Source organism: Macaca thibetana, chromosome 19 (assembly GCF_024542745.1).
Source record: "Macaca thibetana thibetana isolate TM-01 chromosome 19, ASM2454274v1, whole genome shotgun sequence".
Taxonomy (NCBI): Eukaryota; Metazoa; Chordata; class Mammalia; order Primates; family Cercopithecidae; genus Macaca; species Macaca thibetana.
Window position 1 is genome coordinate 3,202,165 of NC_065596.1, and position 9,552 is coordinate 3,211,716.

Consider the following 9,552-nt stretch of genomic DNA (forward strand, 5'->3'; position numbering starts at 1 on the left):
GTGGCGGTTTCTGTGAATTTCCTCAAGCAAAGGCGTGTGTCTCAACTACTTAGGATCTTTAACTTATCAGGACTGAAATGGGTGGGAGTGGGTTTCAGGAGAGGCCAGGATGTTTGATTATACTCCACTGCTTCAAAGGAGTGTTATTTCCCCTAGCAACCTGTGGCATGCCTGGAACTGTTATGCTTTGGGGGCATAAAGATATGAAGGCAACAAGGAGACTTTTCTCCTCAGAGGTCGCCCCTGGCTCCCTATGGGTGTCACACAGGGGAGACCAACTCATCTGGCATCCCTGAAACTCTCTTTCCCACAGAGGCCAGCCTGACCAACATGGAGAAACCCCGTCTCTACTAAAAATACAAAATTAGCCAGGCGTGGTGGCCCACGCCTGTAGTCCCAGCTACTCCGGAGGCAGAGGCAGGAGAATTGCTTGAATGGGTTGGGCGGTGAGGGGTAGGGGAGGGAGGTTGCGGGGAGCCCAGATCCTGCCGTTGCACTCTAGCTTGGGCAACAAGAGAGAAACTCCATCTCAAAAAAAAAAAAAAAAAAAATTAAAAAGAAAAAACAAAGAGAATTTTCTAGGTACAGAAGAAAACCAAAGGAAGAATCCAGGATGTAATTAAACCAAGAAGTAAGCGCTCTTCTTAGATATGAGTGAACAAACAAAAAATTTCCATGGGTTGTCCAACTTTTCACAAGAATAATGAAAAAAAAAAAAGACAACACAAATTAACTGCAGACATTCCAAATGTGGTATCTTTCGTAGGTGAAAAGAAAATTGCAACTTATGTTACCCACAGTTATGGGACTTAAGTTTAAAACGTTTAACCCAAGACAATGGGAAAAATGGAAAATATACTAATAATGTGGAATGAATAAGAAGCTATAAGGATGACAAGGCTGGGCACAGTGGCTCACACCTGTAATCCCAGCACTTTGGGAGGCCAAGGTAGGTGGATCATGAGGTCAAGAGATCGAGACCATCCTGACTAACATGGTGAAACCCTGTCTTTATTAAAAATACAAAAATTAGCTGGGTGTGGTGGTGCACGCCTGTAGTCCCAGCTACTCGGGAGGCTGAGACAGAAGAATAGCCTGAACCCGGGAGGCGGAGGTTGTCATGAGCCCAGATCGCTCCATTTCACTCCAGCCTGGGTGACAAGAGCAAAACTCTAAAAAAAAAAAAAAAAAGAAGAAGAAGAAAAGAAAAGAACAAAGTGTAAATCAAAATATTTTCAAAAGAAAACCCACTAATTTGATTATCAACAGGATCCTCCTAAATGCATACCTCAAAAAAATATTTTACATACCTAAAAAAAAAAAAATGAAAGATTTTAAGACTTAATTTGGGAACTGACATGTCCTTTCCTCAGGGATTTCAGTAACTGGCCATCTTTCACTCACATACAACACTACAGAGTTTACAAAATATTCCTGTACCCATCTTTTCTTTTGATCTCTATACTCTATGAGGCTATGCAAAATAGGTGCTTGGTTCCCATTTTGCAGATGAAAAGGCTGAGGCTCAGACAAAGGTCACACAGAAAGTTTAGGATAGAACTAGAGCTAGAACCCATGTGGGGGAAGAAGAACGGAAGGTTACAGTGGCTGGGCCCCAGCCAAGGCTTTGACATCACATTACTATGAGGATGAACTAGGTGGATAGTGTGCCCTATTCCTTTCAATCCTGGGAGGCAGGGTACGATTCTGCAGTCAAAAGATAGGAGAATGCTGCTGGAGGATTCTGGACCCTGGCATTTCAGAGTCCAGAATTTCAGTATCTTTTCTTTTTTTGTTTTGAGAGGAAGCCTCGCTGCAACCCAGGCTGGAGTGCAAAGCCGTGAAGCTATCTCGGCTCACTGCAGCCTCTGCCTCCCGGGTTCAAGTGATTCTCCTGCTTCAGCCTCCCAAGCAGCTGGGATTACAGGCGCCCGCCACCACACCTGGCTAATTTTTGTATTTTTAGTAGAGATGGGGTTTCACCATATTGGTCAGGCTAGTCTTGAACTCCTGACCTTAAGTGATCCACCTGCTTTGGCCTCTCAAAGTGCTGGGATTACAGGTATGAGCCACTGCACCTGGTCTAATTTCAGAATCTTAAGAAACATGTCCATCTAGAGTTCAGACATAATAGACTGTATTTACTAGATGGTGACCATGTACATGGTACTGTTTAAACATGTTGCAGCTATTAACTCATTTAAGGAATTCCACAAGGTGGGTACTACTATCCCCACTTTACAGGGGACATTGAGCACAGAAAAGTAACTTTCCCACAGTCACACAGCTGGAAATAGCAGAGCAGCTGAGATGTGAACCCAGAGTTAGTGTACCTAGCCACAGTAGAATCCTGCTTCATTGTATAGAATGAGACCACCACTTCTCCTGCTGTCTTTCCCAGCTTTTCCCCGTCTCCCCTTTTCCCTAGTTTATAAGACAGGAGAAGGGGGAGAAAGCAAAAAGTTGGAAAGAAACAGAAGTAAGATAAAGAGCTAGACGACCTTGGCACCACCACCTGGCCCTGGTGGTTAAAATAATAATGATAATATTAACCCCTGACCAAAACTATTAGTGTTATCTGTAAATTCCAGACATTGTATGAGAAAGCACTGTAAAACCTTTTGTTCTGTTAGCTGATGCATGTAGCCCCTCGTCACGTTTTCCACGTATGCTTGATTTATCATGACCCTTTTACATGGATCCCTTAAAGTTGTAAGCCTTTAAAAAGGCCACGTATTTCTTCCTCAGGGAGCTTGGTTCTTGAGACGCGAGTCTGCCGACGCTCCCGGCTGAATAAAAACCTCTTCCTTCTTTAATCCGGTGTCTGAGGAGTTTTGTCTGCGGCTCGTCCTGCTACAACTGCAGTATGCAGTTATGACTTTAAGCTCTGATGGTGGGGCAGGCTGCCTGAATTTGAATCCTGGCTCCTCTACTCTGGGATAGTATAATCGTAAACAAGTTACTTGCCTTTTTTTTCCAGTTTACTCCAATGTAGAATGAACATAATATTGGTACCTTCAGGGATTAAAGCTGTCTCCAGGCCCAGGCTCCCTGGTTTCCTCTGTCCCCTTTATATGCTGTGCACCACCCAGACCTGCTTATAACGAGCTCCTTTCATTCTTCACCAAGGCTCTGGTGAATTAATGTCCCTTCAGTGTGTGAATGACTGATAGCAACTTTCTCAATATCCTTGTAGCCTATTCCAGGAAGATTCCATTATAAGAATGGCAATCAACTGTGTGATTTTATTCCTGGGGACAGACTGATGGGAGAAATCAGATTCTTTCACAAGATTACTGAAAAATAAGAACTACCAGAAATTTTTTTTTTTTTTTTTTTTTTGAGACATAATCTTACTCTCTCGCCCCGTCTGGAGTACATGTGATCTTGGCTCACTGAAACCTCCGCCTCCCAGGTTCAAGCAATTCTCCTGCTTCAGTCTCCCAAGTAGCTGGGATTACAGGCACCCACCACCATGCCTAGCTAATTTTTGTATTTTTAGTAGAGACAGGGTTTCACCATGTTGGATGGGTTGGTCTCAAACTCCTGACCTCAGGTGATCCACCCACCTCCACCTCCCAAAGTGCTGAGATTACAGGTGTGAGCCAGTATCCTTAAAAGAGGATGTTCTCTTGGAGTGTTCATGAAGTTGAATGGCCAGTGCAGGACAAAAGACTTTTATTTAGCGCCTTGACTTGCTGGGTTTGCAAATTTTTCTGTTCATGGTCATCACCTTCTCTCTGCTGCCCAGCATGGCTGTCCTTTCTTCCTAACCCTACACTGTTCTTTTTTTTTTGAGACAGAGTCTCGCTCTGTCGTCCAGGCTGGAGTGCAGTGGCCGGATCTCGGCTCACTGCAAGCTCCGCCTCCCGGGTTTACGCCATTCTCCTGCCTCAGCCTCCCGAGAAGCTGGGACTACAGGCGCCCGCCACCTCACCCGGCTAGTTTTTTTGTATTTTTTAGTAGAGACGGGGTTTCACCGTGTTAGCCAGGATGGTCTCGATCTCCTGACCTCGTGATCCGCCCGTCTCGGCCTCCCAAAGTGCTGGGATTACAGGCACTGTTCTTATACTAGAACCTCTGCCTGGTAGTTCTGCCCACAGGCCTTTTTTTTTTTTTTTCCTTTACACAATTAAGCTCAGAGTGACTTTTTTTTTTTTTTTTTTTTTTTCTGAGATGGAGTTTCACTCTTGTTGCCCAGGTTGAAGTGCATTGGCAGGATCTTGGCTCACCGCAACCTCTGCCTCCCGGGTTCAAGCAATTCTCCTGCTTTAGCCTTCAGAGTAGCTGAGATTACAGCCATGCGCTGCCACACCCAACTAATTTTGTACTTTTAGTAGAGACGGGGTTTCTCTATGTTGGTCAGGCTGGTCTCGAACTCCCAACCTCAGGTGATCAGCCCGCCTGGCCTCCCAAAGTGCTGGATTATAGGTGTGAGGCACTGTGCCCGGCTAGAGTGACTTTTAATATGACAATCAGTGTTAATCAAACAAAAGTGAAAGACAGGTGCAAACACTTTCTAGATGAAAATTAATGATTAAAAAAAAAGAAATCTACCATCATAATCCAAAACCTTCCCTGGACCCCTCCTGTCTTCAACATTGGACATTTCTTATTATAAATTCTATGAACATAGTGAAAGACAATGAAAATATTTATTCACCGAGTTTTGTTTTATTTTTTGAGACACTCTGTTGCCCAGGCTGGAGCCTTGCAGCTTGTCACCTGAGCTCGGGCGCCCACCTCCTGAGCCAGCCATGCTGGAACATCTGAGCTTGCCACCCACACAGATGGATTACAAGGGCCAGAATAGCTGAACAGATGTTTCAGGGAATTATTCTTTTTTCTGCAATAGTTGGATTTATCTATGGGCACATGGCTGAACAGTTCGGGTGGACTGTCTATATAATTATGGCTGGATTTGCTTTTTCATGTTTGCTGACACTTCCTCCATGGCCCATCTATCACTGACATCCTCTTAAATGGTTACCTGTTCAAGACTCAAGCACAGAAGACAAGAAACCAGAGGAAGGAAAAATTAAGAGGTATGCTAAAAATAATTGAGGTTTTCATGGTTCAGCTCCTGCCTTTGTTTCCTGTGAGATGAGCTAAATTGCTTTCAGACCCCAAATATGAGCTAACACCATGTAATGCTCTTATGGCACAGTTGTTTATAGTTTTGGTTCTTTTTATATTTCATTTCTAGCCCTGTTGGGTTTTGATTTATATAAGTAGTTTAGATCATAATCTTCCTCTGAAATGGGGGAACAGAACATACAAGTATGCAGTTTCTTTCAGGTGTAAGTAATGAAGAATAAATGCCTCATAAATGATAGTACAATGTAACTACCAAAGTTTTATAATTCATTATGAGTTGTTAAACCATTTTGTTTCCAATTAAAACTCAGGAAAAAAAAAAAAAAAAAAAAAGAATTGGTACCAACCCTACTGAAACTATTCCAAAAAATAGAGGAAGAGGGAATTCTTCCTAAATCATTTCGTGGAGCCAATATCACTCTAATACCAAAACGAGGAAAGAACATAACAACAAAAAAACTACACATCAATATTCCTGATGAACATAGATGGAAAAGTTCTCAACAAAATACTAGCTAACCAAATACAATAGCATATCAACAAGATAATACACAATGATCAAATGCATCTCATGCCAGAGAAGCAGGAATGGTTTAGCATCATAAGTAAATAAATGTGATATACCACATAAACAGAATTAAAAACAAAAATCACATGATTATCTCCATAGATGCAGAAAAAGCATTTGAGAAAATCCAGCATTGCTTTTTGATTAAAACCCTCAGCAAAATCAGTGTTAGGGTCAACCCAACTAGACTGTTCCCCTCTTTTCCCGTAAGTTTCCCAGTACAGTCCTTTGTGACCCTAACACAGCTCCCCCAAGGCTAGAAGTAGATCACTCCCTCACTGACCCTTCCAGTAACTGTTTGATCAAAAGGCTTCAGCTGAACTGGCAGACGGCTCGAGGATGCTGTCAGAACACCTGTTCACCTTGCATAACAAAGCTGGCAAAAAACATCTCCAGGATGCGGTTAGGACACCTGTACCCCTGACTCAGTCTCCACACCCCAACCCAGTTCCTTGCTCTATAAAGCCCTGCTGTAGTCTATAAGTGGGGCTGCCTCCTCTGCCTGTCAAGGAGCAGCCTGGCAGGACAATAACACTTGCTTGCCTGACTTTGGGTCTACTCGTTCTTTCTCTCAGCTAACCTTACATTTTGGTGCCAAAACCCAAGAAGGTGGTAGAGGTTGGCCTCACTTTCTCCCTCTCTTCTTCCCTCTGCCCCCTTCCCCTGGCTGAACTCCCCCTTCCAGAACTTGCAGAGACCCAGGGGATTTCCTACTCCTCTCCATTGCTGGGAAACACATCCAACATCAGGGCTGCCTCAGGGGTGGGTAAAGGAGACTTCTGCCTTTTGCCTGGAACCCTTGTCCACTCTTCCTTTCCCAAAAGACCCAGCACTGGGCCAAGGATTTCCTCCTCCCAGCTTCCAGGCCCTCTATATCTCCCTTTCGGGGATGCCTGAATGGGGGATTATTGCTCCTCTCCAACTTGAATCATGGGACGAGGGATGCCTTCTCCCACAGTTCTAGTGTCTGGCCATGTCTCCCGTTTCTACCCTTCCCTCACTCATTCCACCATGGGAATCTCTCAGTCCACTCCCTCAAAGACATCCCCCCTTGGATGTCTCCTCTGCAACCACAACACCCTTGGCCTCCATTCCAAAATTTGTCCAGAAAGGCTCATCTTTTATTGTAACACAGCCTGGCTTCAATATAAACTGGACAACGGCTCCCAATGGCCTGAAAATGGCACTTTCGATTCTAACATCCTCAGGGACCTAGACAACTTCTGCCATTGCAATGGAAAGTGGTCAGAGATCCCTTATATTCAGCCTTTTTTATTTTTTTGCCCTTGGTATCCATCCCTCTCTCTGTCAGTCCTGTTCTGCTTTCCAGATCCTCCTTGCCTGTTCCAAGTCTGACCCATCCTCAGCCATCCCCCTCACTGCTCCTTCTGACGATTCCTCTTCCTCCTCACTGACAACATCATAATCCTCTGCCAGATCATCATGACCCTCCACCATATGCTCCCGCTCCTGCCTTACCTCTTCCCCACCCCCCCCACCCCCTGCTCTCCAACCACCCAGCTTCTGATTCTGATTCCTCCCCATCTCCACCTCATACATGTTCTCCAACTCAGCACCCCCAACAACCAGCCCGTATACTTCCCCCACCAAGAGGTGGCCAGGGCTGAAGGAATTGTTCACATCCATGTTCCCTTCTCCCTCTCTCACCTTTCCCAAATTGAAAAACGTCTCAGGTCCTTTTCCTCCAATCCCGACACTTGTATTAAAGAGTTCAAATACCTTACCCAATCTTATGAATTCCCTTGGCTTGATCTCTATATTATCCTCTCTTGTACTCTCCTCCCAGAAGAGAAGGAAAGAGTGTAGCTCCTAGCTGAGGTGCATGCCAACAATCTTCATCGGCAAGACCCTACTAAGCTCGTAGGAGCTGCTGCAGTTCCCTGGGAAGAACCCTGCTAAGAGTACCAACCCACAGATCCTGGCAGGGCGTCTCATAATCATATGATCACTTGCCTCATCGCAGGCCTTAACAAAGCTGCCCGTAAGGCCATAAATTTTGAAAAACTCAAAGAAATTTTCCAAAGAGCTGATGAAAACCCTGCCGAATTTCTTTCCTGCCTTACAGAGGCCCTCCAAAAATATACCCACGTTGACCCCACCTCCCGGGAAGGAACTATTGTTCTTAATACCCATTTCATCTCTCAATCTGCTCCTGACATACAGTGCAAACTAGAAAAGGTGGAAGACAGCCCTCAGACCCCACAACAAGACCTCCCTAACCTGGCTTTCAAAGTCTTCAATAACACGGATGAGCTAAATAAATTAGTTAAAGCCCAAAGAGGTCGTGCTAAATACCAGCTTCTAGCAGCAGCTATCTGCCAACCTGGCCATAGCACCCAACGGTGCAAAAGACCCGATAGCAGTAATCCCCCGGGCCTTGTTTTAAGTGTGGCAAAGAAGGCCATCGGGGGTGGGCATATCTTAACCCATGAGTGCCAAAAACTCCTTTCCCGGCCTGCCAACAAAATGGCCACTGGAAATCTGATTGTCCTCTTAAGCAGACTAACAGGTCAGCTCCTCAAAGCCCTGGCAAAGCAAAGCGTGAAGAATCACTCACATTCCCACAGCTCCTTGGCCTGGCTGCTGAAGACTGATGGAGCCCAGGGCCCCCGGCCCCATCTACCATCACTGCATGGGAGCCCAGGGTAACTCTGCTAGTAGCAGGTAAGCCGATCTCCTTTTTTGTCGACACCAGGGCCACCTACTCAGCTTTGCCTGAATTTTCAGGACGCACTAGTCCCTTCCAGGTTTCTGTCGTGGGGGTTGATGGACTCATCTCACATCCATGTGCCACTGAATCCCTTGTTTCTTGTTTAATACTATTTTTTCACACTCCCTCCTTATTATGCCTTGCTGCCCTACCCCCATTCTAGGCTGGGATCTTTTAGCCAAATTTAAATCTTCTATCACCTTTTCCTGCCTCCCTCAACCAGAGTCCCTCCTGCTCCTTTCCGCTTGTCTGGCCCCTGACCCCTCTCCCCAGTACCCACTTCCCGCCTCTCTCGTTAACCCAGTGGTGTGGGATACTGCCACCCTTTCCATAGCTGCTTACTGTGACCCCATCAAAATCAAATTAAAAGACCCCTCCAAGGCCAGGTGTGGTGGCTCATGCCTATAATCCCAGCACTTTGGGAGGGTAAGGTGGGCAGATCACCTGAGGTCATGGGTTTGAAACCAGCCTGGCCAACATGGCAAAACCCCATCTCTACTAAAAATACAAAATTAGCTAGGTGTGGTGGCGCATGCCTGTAATCCCTGCTACTTGGGAGGCTGAGGCAGGAGAATCACTTGAACCCAGGAGGCGGAGTTTGCAGTGAGTTAAGATCATGCCATTGTACTCCAGCCTGGGCAACAAGAGTGAAACTCGGTCAAAAAAAAAAAAAAAAAAATCTCCAAATTTCCTAAATTCTCCAATATCCCATCTCCCTAACCCACCAAAAGGGCCTCCAAACCATCCTAAACAAGCTCTGCTCATACGGTCTTCTCAGACCAACACATTCTCCATATAGCACCCCTATCCTCCCTGTTAAAAAATCTGATGACTCAGCCGGGCGCGGTGGCTCACGCCTGTAATCCCAGCACTTTGGGAGGCCGAGGCGGGCGGATCACAAGGTCAGGAGATCGAGACCACGGTGAAACCCCGTCTCTACTAAAAATACAAAAAATTAGCCGGGCGCGGTTGTGGGCGCCTGTAGTCCCAGCTACTCGGGAGGCTGAGGCAGGAGAATGGCGTGAACCCGGGAGGCGGAGCTTGCAGTGAGCTGAGATCGCGCCACTGCACTCCAGCCTGGGCGACAGAGCGAGACTCCGTCTCAAAAAAAAAAAAAAAAAAAAAAAAAAAAAAAAATCTGATGACTCATACCGAC

At 45.7% G+C, this 9,552-nt stretch overlaps 1 pseudogene; it reads left to right on the forward strand.

The window, feature by feature from the left end:
• The first annotated feature begins 4,757 nt into the window (after positions 1-4,757).
• Positions 4,758-5,064, forward strand: LOC126942373 (signal peptidase complex subunit 1-like; annotated as a pseudogene).
• The last annotated feature ends 4,488 nt before the right edge of the window (positions 5,065-9,552 follow it).